The following is a 15,777-nucleotide window of genomic DNA, read 5'->3' as shown; positions in this document are numbered from 1 at the left end:
CCAGAGAACAAACTCTACTCCAGGAGGCAGGAATTAAGGTATCAAGGGCCCCCGTGATCCAATCACAGAAGAGATCATACCCAGCTTCGACATCAGTGAGCTGACCCAGCGGGTTATCCTCAAGCAAACAATGAAAGTCCTCTAGCTTAAGTTGTTTCCAAGGGCACTTTCGGACAACTCTATCTACAGATTTGAAAGGCAAATCCTTGATCGTAATGTAAAATTTCACTAAGAAGTGATCGGACCATGCCACAGGACTTGGCTGCAGCACCTTAACCTTGATCAAATTCGTAAAGATTGGATCTAATGTGTGTCTGCCCACATGAGTGGGATAAGGGACCAGCTGGTGTCGCTGAAGTGCATCCAGATCAGCGAGAGTATTCCTAATAGTAAAATTCTGGCATAGATCAAAGTGAAGATTGAGGTCTCCAATAACACAGAAATTCGCAGAGCCCATTGCAAGCGAGCCAACTATTTCAGGAAGAGAGCTTCTAAAAGCAGTGTCGTTGCCTGGAGGGCGATAGATCAGTAATCCAGCCAATGTAAAGTGGTGGCTGATTGTTATGCGGAAATACGCACTTTCACAGCAAGCCACATTCTGGGCCTTCCAAGTGCACGGATAGCAAGACTTGACAATCGCCGCGATCCTCCCCCCTCTGGACTTACGATTGTGGGTATAGATAGAGTAATCAGGAGGCAGAGCGAGATTAACTATCGCCGTATCATCATCCTGTAACCAAGTTTCCGTCATAAAAAAGATATCCGGAGACTCATCCATAATAAGATCGTAGAACTCCGAATGGTGCTTGGGCAATGACCTAACATTAAGGTTCCAGATTGTAAGGTCTTTGGAAGTAGAGGGAATGGTGTGGGAAGCTAAGGGCAGAGGCGAGGCAATAGAGTCAACGAGAGATGCAATAGGGGCCGGCTTAATAAGAGAGAAATTCTGGCAGGCACAATGGAAAGGACCAGAAAGCGGATCTATGGAGTCCACAGCACAGTAGGAAAGCACGTGCCGGACACTCAGAAGTTCCTCCCTAGAGTACATACCTCCAATATGCGGCGAGATAACAGAGTCCTCACTAGCGCCTAGCGCCGCCTTAGCGCGGACGGCGCAGACGGGCAGGACTCTGGCTCGACTCCGGCACGATTACGGCGCGCCCGTTGCGCGTCACCGCTGCGTGTCTCCATAGGAGGATTAAGTAGGGGCTCGTGAGCCCAGCTGAGCACTAGAGTGCTAAACCATATGGCCGCAAACGTCCCCAGCTACAGCCAAAATGGCCGACGAACTTAAGGAACAGCTAGTGGCCCGCCCAAACAGCGGTGAGAGTAACCAAATTATAGTGCAAGTAAGCGCTATAGTGCAGATTAAAAACAGGGGCAAATAAATCAATTTTAAACTAAATACCAAAAACGAGGGTTGTAAGATTAAAAAAGCGTGAACGCCTTCAAAGCAGTACTAGCAGCAGCGCTGTGGGCTTCAGTGCAGCGTCATGCAGATAAGCCTTATCCAAGGCCAAATAATCAAAGAAATTTGCCTTAAGTAGGGGCTCGTGAGCCCAGCTGAGCACTAGAGTGCTAAACCATATGGCCGCAAACGTCCCCAGCTACACCCAAAATGGCCGACGAACTTAAGGAACAGCTAGTGGCCCGCCCAAACAGCGGTGAGAGTAACCAAATTATAGTGCAAGTAAGCGCTATAGTGCAGATTAAAAACAGGGGCAAATAAATCAATTTTAAACTAAATACCAAAAACGAGGGTTGTAAGATTAAAAAAGCGCGAACGCCTTCAAAGCAGTACTAGCAGCAGCACTGTGGGCTTCAGTGCAGCATCATGCAGATAAGCCTTATGGCATTCAGTACATACGATCCACATAGTCCTCAGCTAGCAAAGCTTAATGGGGTGTGGCAGCATGTATTGTACAATGAGTATGCACTCACTGATGTACACAATCAGTCCTCTGCTTGTATGGAGAAGAGGTATTGTACCAGCGTATCCCAAAAATCTCGTGGACGAGAGGCCTGTAGTAGTTTCTCCGCATATGTTTCCAACTGTGCTTTACAATACGTCATATTTATAATCCAATCTTTACATTTCGGTACATGCTTGCTGCCCCATTTCATTGCCATTCGTCTCTTAGTCAGCAGCAGTGCCACCACCAGGAATTTGCGTCTACATGCCAGTTTGATCTTATAAATACCCAAAAGGCATACCAAGGGCGCATTAGGAATACGCTCAGACAGTATATGAGTGAGAGTGTTGGTTACTTCCAGCCAGTAAGCTTGGAATTTTGGGCACGACCAGGCCATGTGCAAAAAGTCTGCATTGGGAGCGTTACACCTGTGACATCGGTCATCAGCGCTTAATCCGTGTTTATGCAGCTTCACAGGTGTATAATATACCTGGTGTATAAACTTGGAATGTATAATTTTCAGGTTGCAATTTGACGTAGGCAATTGCAACTGCATGCAACTATAGTCTCAATCTCCTTTGGCAATGACTACACCGAGCGCTGCTTCCCATCGAGTGAGGGGTCTATCCAGGGTGTGGAATTGTTCGCGCTGAGCCGTTGTGTAAAGTTTTCTAACTAAGCATTGCTGCGTAGTGGGTGTCAATAGGACCTGTAGTGCATTATGTGTCAGTGGTTCCTCTGGGAATGAAGGGTACAAAGCTTTGACCGCCATTCACAGTCACAAGTATGAACATATTTTTAAGGGGGTATGATGTGTGTTTAAGGCAGCATCATCTTGTGATATACACTTTCCATACGGGAAGACATCCCCCATAATGTGGAGTCCCATCTCATGCAGAACAGGTATCATTTTGCATTTCTGTGCTACCGTAAGTTGTGAGTGGTGAAACAGAGTCTGCGCCGGTGCATACATTTGGAGTTTGCGCTCACGTTTTGCTAGTGTGTGCCATGCTCTCGAGGTGCAGACTGCTGGGTGTATCTCCAAGTCCGGGGCATACATTCTAGGTGACGATATAAGTGTAAGTAGGGGAGTTGGGTGCATACTGTACTGCATAGCTATTTTAGTGTACCCTGGGACTCCCAATTCGATGACGGGAAATGATTCAAGCATGTGAATCTATGAAAGTTCCAATACTTGAGTAATATGTACTATTTTACTGGCAGCCAAATAAATAGCATGAAGTAAGTCTTTTTTGGCCAAACATTAACCAAAAAAAAGGACTCTTAGCAAGGGCAGCCTGGTGGCCATCTTGTGTAATAGGGGTATAGGAAAGTGTGTGAAACATTTGAAAGTAAGTGCATATGTACATCTACAACAGTATGTAAAAGAATAAGTGCATGAATTACCTTAAGTATGGTATAAATTGGAATACCAAATGTAGAAATCCAACTTCTGCTACTGGAGCTGCAGGTTGTGCCACACAGATATTGTGCGTGAATTCCGGAAGTATTTGATTGGCTGCATATGACTCTTTAAAGTTATGTCCATAAAAAATAGTCTGTTTTGATGTGTTTTACATAAATGTTTTCCTTACACCTGAGAAAGTTGTTGCTTAACATGAATGATCTTACTTTGGTTGATTTTTGTGCGGTTCTCATTTTGTGCTTGTGATGAAAGACCTTGTGCTTGTTTTTGGCTTATTTTTGGAATCAAACGTTTTTATTGAGCAGCAACACATCATTTGACACAGCTGGGCTGCCTACATCCACCGGCCGGCAGAGCATAATCTGGCAACGTATTAACACAGCCATAGGGTCTACATCCCTGAGGGCGACCCGGCGAGGAAAAACTAGCGGCAGATGGGGCGGCCACGTCTCATGTTGAAGCTGCATTTTATAGAAGAGAAAAACAAACACTGACATGGAAACAAAAGCCCACCCACCCCTTCCAACCCCCCCACCACAACTCCCCCCCCGCCTCCCCACTTCGCATCAGCCTTAACTGCGTCCCCGCCTCTGCCCACTTCCGCTTCCCAGCCCACCCAGCACCCTCCCATTCTTCCTAGGCGCTCGCCCTTACCGGTTCCAGCGGGATGAGCTGCAGGATTTGCAAAAACTTGGGGCATGTTACCTCTCGCAAATCTCGCGAGAGCAAGTGTATGAATGGTTCCCACAGTTCCGCATAGGTCTCTCCCTTACCATCCACACAGAGTGAACGCCTCTCCATACCCAACAGTAGCCACAGCCGTCTAATCCAATCTCTCGGGTCACGGGCACCAGGGGAACACCACTGCGCAAGGATGACTAGGCGCGCGGCCAATAAAGCTAGGGCTATCTGCCTACCCCGCAGGGAGCGCAAGGGGAACGCTTTAGGGTGTGGTAAGCCTAGTAGCACATGCTACGGGGCCCTGGGAAATGTTATGCCAAATGCGTTGTCCACATCGTCTAGGACCGTCTGCCAATACCGCACCAGTTTGGGGCAGTGCCAGAGCAGATGCGTAAGGGTGCCCGTCGCACCGCAGCCCCGCCAACAGAGACTCGAGCATTTGGGATCCCATGCGTGGATCCTGGCCGGGGTATGATACCAGTAAGATACCATTTTGTAAGCAGATTCGGCCCCTGCCACATTAGTAGCAGTGTGGTGAGTGCGATAATGCACCTTATCCCATTCTTTCGGAGTCAGCGGCCGGCCCAACTCCGTCTCCCACCGAACCTGCACCTTAGTGCGCTGTGTATATGGACGCGCACGAATCAGAGCGTAAAGTTCAGAAATTAGTCTGCGGTCGTCCTTCTTACAGACCACCCAGCGCTCAAGCTTTGTCATGGGGCGGGACATGTTAGCCACGTTAGAGGGTAGCGTGACCCAATGAGCGACTTGCGAGTAGGGGAAGGCATCCGACTCGAGCAGATCAAAGTATTCTCGACGGAGAGAGGAGAACGGAATCAGCCCCTCCAGATTGAAGAGGTGGCCCACCCTCTTACAGCCCTGTTCTCTCCAGCGTTGAAATACCGGCGAGGCGCATCCCGGGGGGAACTCCGGGTTATCCACAATAGGCGTCAAGGGCGACGGGAAGGTAGTCCAGCCTCGCCTGCGTGCCAGACGATCCCAGGCATCCAACGTCGGGAGGTGACCGGCCATGAATATAGGCCCCAAGCCCTGTGTTTACGCGGGAGCCACAGTTCGCGCCAAATATTGCAGCCAGCTACCGTCTGGTCCATAAAGAGCCAATGTTTGCTGGACATCGGTCTGTTCCACTCAAGGATGTAACGCAGACATGACGCTTGAAAGTAAGCCTCTATGCAAGGGAAGCCCAGGCCTCCCTCGGCTCGGGGAGCCATAACCCGGGCGAACGCCACCCGTGGGCGCTTGTGATTCCACAGAAATGTGGTAAGCAGCCTTTGTAATTTCTTCAGTGTCCCCGGCGGGGGGCGCAAGGGCAACATCTGAAAGAGGTAGAGGATGCGCGGGAGAATTGTCATTTTTATCGCCGCCAGTCGACCGAACCAATCCAACTGCAACCGGGACCAGTCCGAGACAGATTTGGCCGTCTGTTCGATCAGGAGCCTGAAGTTTAGGGAAACAGTCTGTGTAATTGTGGGCGCTAAACGAATCCCGAGATAAGGGATGTCCGTGTGGACCCACTGGAAGTCAAAGTCCTTCTGAAGATCTCGGACATCCTCCGCCGGCACTGAGACGTTGAGGATTTGGGATTCAAGGAAGTTGACCTTGAAGCCAGCCACCGACCCGAACTCCCGAAGCTCGTGGGAGAGGTGCCGCAGCGAGGAGTGGGGTTGGGTGAGCGAAAGGATCACATCGTCGGCGTAAAGACTCACCTTGTGATCTGCCGCGCCAAAAGCAGATCCCGTGTATGGCCGCATTATCTCGGAGGCGTTGAGCGAATGGCTCCATGTAGCGCGCGAAGAGCAAGGGCGACAGGGGGCAACCCTGTCGCGTCCCGCGTGTGATGGGAAAATACTCCGACCGACATCCGTTGTCTCTCACCGCCGCTCTTGGAGAGGCATAGAGGCAGCGCACCCAGTTGACATAGGTGTCACCCAGCCCAAAGGTCTTCAGGACCGCGAACAGGTACGACCAGTCAACCCGGTCGAACGTCTTCCCGGCATCAATAGAGAGGAATAGGGCCTGCGTACGGGAACGGTGCACCGAATCCATCAGGTGGAGGAGCCTCTTAGTGTTCTCGCCCCCTTGCCGCGTAGATACGAATCCCACCTGGTCAGGTTCAATAACTCCGTCCAAGTACGGGCTGAGGCGCGCCGCCAAGATTCCTGAGAAGAGTTTCATGTCAACATTGAGGAGCGAGATGGGGCGGTAGGAGCCGCACTCCTTAGCATCCTTCCCCGCCTTGGGGATCACCGTTATGACTGCCTCGGCCATGGACGGAGTCACCCCCCCCCCGACTCCCTGAAGGAGTTAAAGAGGCGCGTTAGGAAGGGGCCAACTCCCTACAGAACTTCTTGTAGAAAGTGGCCGAGAAGCCATCCGGCCCCGGGGACTTGGCCGTCTTCAGGCGTGCAATTGCGGAGATAACCTCTTCAATGCGTATCTCCGCGTCGAGAGCAGCCGCCGAACTCGGGGAGAGGGGCGTAATCCCACAGGTCGCCAGATAGGCCCAGACCTGATCGGGCTCGGGTGGCTCACAAGTATACAGTGTGTGATAGAAGCGCTGAAAGGTCGCGGCCATGCGGTCGTCCGCCATCTGCTCTACAGCGGCCGCGTCACGAATGGCCTGAATAGCCGCCTGTTGCGTGCGTGCCCTCAAGCGGTGAGCCAGCATCCTGCCCCCCTTATCACCACTAATATAGAACTTGTGCCGTAAGCGCAAAAGGGCTTACTCGGCGCGGTCAAGGTCTAGGTGCTTAAGCATGCGCCTCTTCGTCTCCAGTTCTCTCCAAACCCGCTGCGCCCCGGTTCGTTTATGGATCGCCTCTAGCCCCCGCACATCACTCTCGAGCTCCTCCCGTTTCTCCCTATGCAACCTAGCCAGCGACGCCGAGACCGCTATGCAGTCGCCTCTAACCACCAATTTAAGCGCTTCCCACACCGAGCTCAGCGGCATGTCGTCCAAGTCATTGGCCGCAAGGTAGTGCGTAATCGAATCTCGCAGGCGCTCCACCACTGAAGCCGAATTGAGGAGAGAATCGCGTAGGCGCCAGCCCCCGGACGCTCGCGTGCACCCACCTCCCGGCCACCTGCACTGTGATGAGGGCATCATCGGATAGGGAGCGCGGGGCAATCTCCGCCAAGAAGAGCTGGGGCATGAGGGAGGTAGAAGCAAGGAAGTGGTCTAGGCGTGCGTAAGTTTTGTGGGCCGCTGAATAATAGGTGTAATCGCGCTCTAGCGGGTGTAGTGTACGCCAAACATCGTGAAGACCCCCTTCTTGAGAACACCTACGACAGCAACTCCACCACCCTTCTCGACAACCTTGCCAACCATGGACTCAAACAGCTAGTCACGACTCCCTTCCACTCCCCCTTTGGATAAGGCCCCAGTTTGGTGCAAGCGCGCTTCTGACCTATCTAGGGACGGATCCATAACCACATTCAGATCACCCCCCACCAGTACCCAGGGGTCAGGAGACGCCAGAGCGTCCGCAAGCACGGAGGTCAGGAAGGATTCCTGCTGAACATTAGGAGCGTAGAGAGAGCCTACCGTAAGGCGGGTGTCGCCCCATTGGATCCTGACAGCTAGAAAACGACCTTTGATGTCAACCACTTGAGACAGTATTTTGCAATGCGCCTTAGCACTGATCAGGATCGCTACCCCTTGCTTCTTCGTTGTGCAAGAAGACCACATTTGTATTGGGAAGCGCCTATCTCTCATTCTCCTAGTATCCTTGGAGAGGAGGTGTGTTTCTTGCAGCAAGCAGATATCGCCCCCTGCCCCCTCTAACAAAGACAAAATCGCCGCACGCTTTATCGGGCTGTTAAGGCCCCGTACATTCAGACTAACAACTTTCAAATCTTTCCCCATCCTAAAGGCAAAACACTGATAGCGCTACAAAGGCAAGGCACACCACTCATCGGCAGTGGGACATTCAGCATTGAAATGGGGACTCCTAGCGGCTGATGCAAAGTCCCCCCTTCCCCTCCGACCCCCCTCACCCAATTCCCCACCATCCCCCCCAAAGGAACCTCCCAAAAAACAAAACCCCCAACAACCTGACAGAACCCCCCCGCACAATAGGCAAAAGGGGGGACGATAGTCCGTCATAAAAGTCCAAAGGGCCGGAGGCGTGGACTTGACCCCACCAACCACCCAAGCCCTGATGCAGCACATCACTCCTGGCGGGCATGGCAGTACATTACCCATCGTAGTCCAGATGACAGGCCCCTCCGACGCCAGCTACCATCCTGCAGAGGTCCAGCGTACGAAGGCGGGAATCAAGCTCCCTCCAGAGTCTCCGTCACCCTCGCCACAGACGCCACAGCCGCTCCCCTCTCCCTCAGGCTAATGGATAAGTCCGGGCCCGCAGGTTTCGCTGGTTTGCCCACTGTGTGCCACTCCGCGGAGCGACGACGGCATCTCGAGGGGGAAGACGGGCATCCGACGGGGCATCAGGGCCATCCAGCCCCAGCAGGACCCGAGCTGCCTCCAAAGACCGCACCTGGATTAACTTGCCTTTCCACCTGAAGACCAGTATAAAGGGATGCCCCCAGGAATATGGGACCCCTTCCTCACGCAGGAAAGTTGTGATCTCTCCGTTTGGCCAGAGTGGAGGCCGCCAAATCCTGGTACAGCACCGGGCGATGATCACGAAACACGAGGGGATTGTGCTCGCGCGCCTTCCTCAGAATCCGTTCCTTAAGCTGAAAATCGTAGACGCATACCAGGATATCAGGAGGAGGTGCATTGGCTCCCCGTGGGAGGCCGACCCTATGAACTCTGTCCAACTGTATCTCTCGGAGGTCTTCCTCTGGCAGGACGTGGCGAAAGAGGCCATCGACGTATTCCCGTAAGTCTGCTCCCTCTCCTTTCCACGGTACTGCTGTGATCCTAACATTATTGCGCCGGGATCTATTCTCTAGATCCTCCGAATGCGCCTGCAGGTCGAGGTTCTGTTCCGTGAGACATTGGACGTCTTGCTGAAGCTGATGTATGTCCTCGCCCGTCCCCAAGTCATGCTCCTCCAGGGTTGCCACCCTGTCTCCGATGGCGTCGACATCCCTTCTCACCTCCCTCAAATCCGAGGCTAGCTGAGTCCGCAGCTCCTGGATGTCCTCATTTATGGCTGTGAAAAGCTCTCTCATGAATGCTTTGGTGGCAGGGGCGTCACTGTCATTCAAACTGGGGGGCTTATAGACCACCGGCGGGGTGCGCAGCGGTGAGCTTTTCGGACCCCGTCCTTCGGGGGCTTGTCCTTCTTTGGCCTGTTCGATGCCATGCCGCTTCCTCCCCCCCGGGGAACCAAGGCAATGGCCGGCACTCCGGCGTCTCCTCATCCCCGGCGCACCAGGGCCGCGGTCGACGCGTGTCTCTCGGGGGTCGGTTTGTGGGGTGCCCCAAGCCGCCCTGACACTCAGGGCACAGTCCTACACCCACTTCGGGCCCTCTGCTAATGGCCCTGCTCCACACCTGCGGGTCCAATCCAGCTGCCCCTCCACTGCTAGGCCAAAGCGTGGCGTTGCAGGACCTGCCAGGGGGGGCACGAACGCAGCACAGTTGGCGCCCAACGCACTTTCAAAGTGGAGCTACGGGGCCGATCCCCCTCGCAAGGGTAGGTCTGTCCGCCGGGGCACTGCTCTCACCGGCAAGCCCACGGGGGGGGGGCAGGTCTATGAAGATATGGGGTCTCGGGAGGAATCGGCTCCGGAGGATTTCTTCATGCAACAGCCAGCGCAAACTCCGATGTCAGTTATGCCTCGATGGACCTGAGTGACTCAGGATTTCAGAGCTGCCGCTCAGTTCCACAAAAATGACGAGGTTAGTAACAATTGTTATAGACACTTACTTATACCGTATGTACAGCTATATATTTTTTTAACTAATGTTCTCTCTTTATTTCATTTTTTATGCGTAGAAAGCATCAGCAAAAAGAGCCGTGGTAGAGGGGACATCGCCAAAGGTTATTGCTGTAAATGTTTACTGCTTATGCTGTTCAAAACAGATTGAAAGTTCCACAATCCAAAACAAAGAGCCACGTAAGAAATGTGTTTTTACCTATAATATCACAGAATCTGAAAAGGAAGTTACACTCAAGAAAGTAGCGGACATACTCCTAGATACAGCTGATACCATACAGATTCTTGTGGGGGACTTTAATGACGTGATGGACGCAGAACAGGATAGGACGGGAACGGCGCACAGAGATAGGACTAGAACTCCCCTGTCTCAAATGATTGCAAATATAGGGCTTACAGATGTATGGAGATGGCTGCACCCCAAACAGGCATCCTACTCCTTCTTCTCGGGTTCTCATAAGGTGTATTCGAGATTGGACTACATATTTATGTCCAGACAAAACTTGACAGTGGAAGACTCGGCAGAATACAGGGCGAGGGGCATCTCCGACCACTCTCCGCTGCTAGCGAGGGTGAGCGGGGGACGGCACTGAAGTGCAGCTTCCTGGCGGTTGACGGCCTGGGACCTGCAGAACGCAAACGTCTTGAGAGGAATAAGAGCGGATGTGAAAGTCTATGTTGCCGAAAATGAGGGAACGGTCGACTCTGGGGTGACATTCTGGGAGGCACTCAAAACGGTAATGAGGGACAGGGTGCAAAACAGGTTGGCGGAGGAACGGAGGAAACTCCAATCAGAAATTGCGGCGCTAGAAGGGGATAACCTAGACCTGTAAAGGGAATACCAGTCCTCGAAGGCACCTGAGACTCTCAGGAGGCTGACGGACCGACAGACACACTATAGGGAGATAGTGAAAGGAGAGGCCAAAAACCAAGCGTTGGCTACCCTACACCGCCTCTACGATGTGGGAGATAAGTCAGGCAAACTCCTGGCGTGGCTCAGTAAAAAGGAGTGCGCAGATAGATGGGTGGAACATCTTAGGGACTCTCAGGGGTCGCTCATCGAATCAGACATTAAAATAGCAGAGACATTTGCTACCCACTATGAACTCTTCTACAAGGCTAGGAAGCTGGGATCATGTGGGGAGGCCCTACAATACATGGACCGAACTGAACTACCGTGTCTGTCACCTGAGGCCCTTGGGACGCTAGAGGCTGATATCACCTTAGATGACGTCTCCGGGGCATTGGCCAGGCTGAGACCAGGTAAAACTCCAGGTCCTAACGGCTTCCCGGCAGAATTTTTTAAGCGCACCGCGGACCTCCTAACAGGACACCTGAAGGGACTCTTCGAAGGGGCGCTGCAGGAAGGGAGACTTCCCCCAGATCTGGCCATGGCGACAATAATTCCTATATATAAGGAGGGTAAACCTCAAGAGGACTTTGGGTCCTATCGCCCCATCTCTCTGCTGAATACTGAGGCGAAGCTGTTGGCAACAATCTTCGCGCTGTGGCTCCGAGCTGTGATACCGACACTTGGATCAAACGGGGTTCCTACCGGACAGGGCCACCCGATTGAAACTCCGACGTACCCACAATTGGCTACAGGAGGTATGAGATAGGGAGGGCCCACATTGGTTTCTCTCCCTTGATGCAGAGAAGGCCTTCGACGCTGTTCACTGGCCAATCCTAGAGGGGGTCCTGCAGAAGTTCGGCTTTGGCCCCAAATACCGGAAATAGGTCCAACTACTATACACTGAACCCAGGGCCAGGGTAAGAGTGAATGGGGTCCTGTCACGGGAGTTCCGGGTCCAAAGGGGGACCCAACAAGGCTGCACATTGTCTCCCCTCCTTTTTGCGCTAACTATTGAGGTCTGGCGGCTAGGATTCGTCAAAATGTAGCCATTAGAGGGTTTGGTAGGAGCGAGCTGGACTCTGCGGAAGAGAAAATCTCGTTATATGCAGATGACATCCTATTATATATCACATACCCAGAAACAACGATACCGGAAATGTTCCTCGAATTGGAGCAATACGGAAGATACGCGGTTTACCAGATCAACTGGCACAAAGCCGTTCTATATGACCCCAAGGGTCAGGGAAAATGGCTGGTACTCCCAGGGCGACTGTTGACGACTGTAGAGGGATTTCAATATCTCGGAGTGTTTGTCACCTCGAGCCGACACCTGTCGTATCAGCGGAACTTGGAACGGGTCATACTGAATTCTACTATGGACATGACCCGGTGGAGGCAGCTTCCTCTCACACTTTTGGGTCAGGCGGCAATGTACAAGATAATCATACTCCCCAAGTACCTATACGCTCTGCAGAATGAGTATTACCCGCTACCCCAGATAGTATTCACTAGAATACATGCGGACCTGAGGGCTTTCCTTTGGCTGGGCAAACAACCCAGAGTCGCGCTGAACACTCTACAACAGCATCAGTACAGCGGGGGGATTTCACTCCCGAATCTGGTAGCCTACTATTGGGCGGAACATATTGCCCCGATTAATGACTGGCTACATGCGCAGGCAGATCATCCCACGTACGCTCTTGAACGATATAAGATGTCACCACGACCAATAATGTATTACCTCTATGGGGGTGCCCGGCGGGGGCAACTCCTCCCGGCTACGGGACTTACCTTACAGCTCTGGAATAAGGCAATGAAACGCACGGGCTGGGGGATGACACCTACGAGACAGACACCGATATGGCACTGCACGTGGTTAGCGGAATTAAACAAACTAAAAGGTTTCCAGCAGTGGGACGATATAGGTATCTCCACCCTGGGGGATATAGTGGCCAAGGGGGAACTGAAATTGTTCATGACTCTGAGGTCCGAGTTCGGGTTGCATCGCTCGCAGCTCTTCAAATTTACGAGACTGAGACATGCCTGGCGGGCCCAAAACATCAGGGGCCTCATTTATGAGGCCTTGCGTCAGTTTTGCGCTTCTGATGCGTCACTTTTTGTGACGCATCGGCGGCGTAAAACATGCCTCCTGTTGCGCACTATTTACAAAGTGACGCATCTAAGCAGATGCGTCACTTTGTAAACCCCTGCGCCAGGTATAATGTATGCAGAGGGGGCGTTCCCCCGCAAAAAGCCTCGTAATAGTGACGCAGTGAAATCTATGAGATTTCACTGCGTCTCTTTTAGGACGCTGTTGCGTCAAAATCTCGCGCCTGCCTCACAGCAGGCGTAAGGCTGACGCAAGCCCTTTCACATGGGGCTTTCCCCATGTGAAAGGACGCATTGCTGGAGTTGTGTCACTTTTGTGACACACTCCAGCAATGCGTGACTTTTACGCTTACAGATACGTCAGAAATACTGACGTATCTGTAACTCCTTGCGACAAGATGCGTCATACTGTAAATATGACGCATCAATCATGTCGCAAGGAGTGTGCACTGAGAAGTGACGCATCGCTGCTTTCACGCAGCGATGCGTCATTTCTCATAAATGAGGCCCCAGGTCGGATGATCTCTCAGAGTATGCACCACTAGAGGGAAGACTCCTACAGGAGCGTATTCAGGGGAAAGCGGTATCCCTTACGTATAAAACCTTAACAAATAATATGCTGGGTGACTTAGCCAAACTCAGAACGACGTGGGAAGCAGAGGTGGGGGACATGGAGGATATAGACTGGGAAATGGTGTTGATGCATCCCAGGGAGGTGGCAATTAAGTCCAGATTGCGCCTCATCCAATTTAATATACTACACAGAACCTATTACGTCAGGGCACGACTTCACAAGATGGGAAGGGCAGACGACGCAAGGTGCCTTAGATGCCAAGACACGGATGGGGACTTTTACCACATCCTATGGGTGTGCAGTAAGATACAAGAACCCTCTCCAGCCGGAGCCCAGGTTGGCACTCTTAGGCATGACGAATGACGGAGATTTATCATGTCCCCTACTGACCTTTCTGGTGCTGGCGCTGGTGGTGGCCAAAAGGGACATAGCGAAACACTGGGGGGCATCGGAATCACCGACAATAGACAAATGGAGAAGGGGAAGATACCTCTACATGGCAGCCAAGAGAGTCACATACAAAGCAAGGGGATGCCTGAAGAAGTTCCGCAAGGTTTGGGGTAAATGGAGACAATATCACGGATTAGATAGGGGGTTATAAGGGTAATGTGATAGGAGGTGAAAAGAACACTAATCTGGGTTCACACAGGAGGATTCGGTGTACCACACCAAGAGACACTTGTACCATGGTGTTATGGACTTCCAGTCGGTTTGAAACGATTTTAGATGGGAATGTACTATGGGGGGAGGGGCGGGTGGGAGGTATGGGTGAGCGCACTGCTAATGACATGATTGTATTGTTCTGTTATGATAAAATGCAAATAAAAATATTATTAAAAACAAAAAAGAATCTGAAAAGGAAGCTCCAGGCATACCCTATGATGCCATATGGCCTGTTAAATGTGTTGCTGTGATGTATGTGAGCACGTGTCAAACATGTCTATTATTACCTCTGGTATGGCCATAAAATTAATGATCCACAGCCAGAGGCTGACATGTGTCTATATGACTCATACACCTAAAGAACAATCCATCATATATGTAGCTTGCTAGACCCGAACTAGGGGGTCCATTAGGATGGCGGGCGGATTGCCCCCGCCAGGCTGGCGGTAGCCACCGCCAGCCTTCCCTGTATTCCCCCCGCCATATTACGATGGCGGAAGGGACCGCAGCGGTGGGAAACACCGCCCGCCTGTTTTCCGCCCGGTCGCCTTGCGGCCGGGGCGGAAAAGGGATAACATGGTGGCGGTGTCTATCAGACACCGCCAGCCATATTATAATGGTCATTTTTCAATGCCTTTCCGGGCGGACTTCACTCTGGGGGGCCCCTGTGGGCCCCCAGAGTGAAGCACATTAGGGGGGTGCACACGGGGGGGGGTACCTATGGTACCACACTGCATTTGCATAATGAAAGCGGCAGGCAGCGCGGGGTGCCTGCCGCTTTCATTATGCAAAGGCTGCAATGCATTTTCAGCATTGTGGCGGGTGGTGCAGAGAGCACCGCCCACCACAATGCTGAAAATACAGGATGTGCCCGCCACTGTGGCGGGCACATCCTAATGGCACCCCCGGGACCCCCGCCCTTAAGGCGGGCGGTCCCGTTTTCCGATAGTGTGGCGGGCGGGCAAATCCCGCCCGCCATCCTAATGTTCCCCAAAGTATATAAACTGTTACGGTTGGTGTATGGTTTGTCCGTGGGAAAGAAAAATTTCCACCCTAATATGATTAAGGACTTGTTGACCACGCTCAAAGAGATCTGATGTTTGAGTGAGCCAAGCTCAAATCTCTGTTTCATGCTAGGTTTGTGCATGTATTTTGTTAGAAGGATATCAAAAAGGCCTATGGAAAGATGTATGTGTGATATTTATTTTAAAAATAGACGAGTCGGCTCTTTAGCACCACGAAAACTGTTTTAAAAAATGACGAGTCTCCGGGTTTTGTATCATTATTGTATTATTTAAGGTTACACACTTACTCACTTTTAGGCCAAGCATCAGAATGTCTGTGCACGAGATGCTTCTGAGTTACGTACAGGATACATATGTATTGCCAGATTGGTATATGTGTTGTTTAAAGAAAGAATTACTGAAATACGACCTGTAACTCTGCGCTGTCTCGAGCTTGGTGAGCTGACAATGGCAATGCATGTGACAGCCCTACGTACGTAGCCAACTGGTGTATCAATGCATGGCAACCTACAATCGATGAGGGAGTTAATACTATCACAGACGACCAGCTTACATATCGCCTTGGAGTTTCTCACCAAAAAGATTATTTCAGAAATAAAGGTTTTGTATAGTACAACAGAGAATTGTACGATATTTTGAATGCCGTCAGTATCCTGAAT

General features: G+C 51.7%; 1 pseudogene; it reads left to right on the top strand.

Annotated features, from left to right (window-relative positions):
- Window positions 1-9,718: 9,718 nt before the first annotated feature.
- LOC144762195 (uncharacterized) lies at window positions 9,719-15,346 on the top strand (annotated as a pseudogene).
- Window positions 15,347-15,777: the final 431 nt, after the last annotated feature.

The sequence above is a fragment of the Lissotriton helveticus genome, chromosome 6, assembly GCF_964261635.1.
Source record: "Lissotriton helveticus chromosome 6, aLisHel1.1, whole genome shotgun sequence".
NCBI lineage: Eukaryota > Metazoa > Chordata > Amphibia > Caudata > Salamandridae > Lissotriton > Lissotriton helveticus.
The sequence above is the reverse complement of the archived record's forward strand: the minus strand, read 5'-3'. Positions and strand labels throughout refer to the sequence as shown.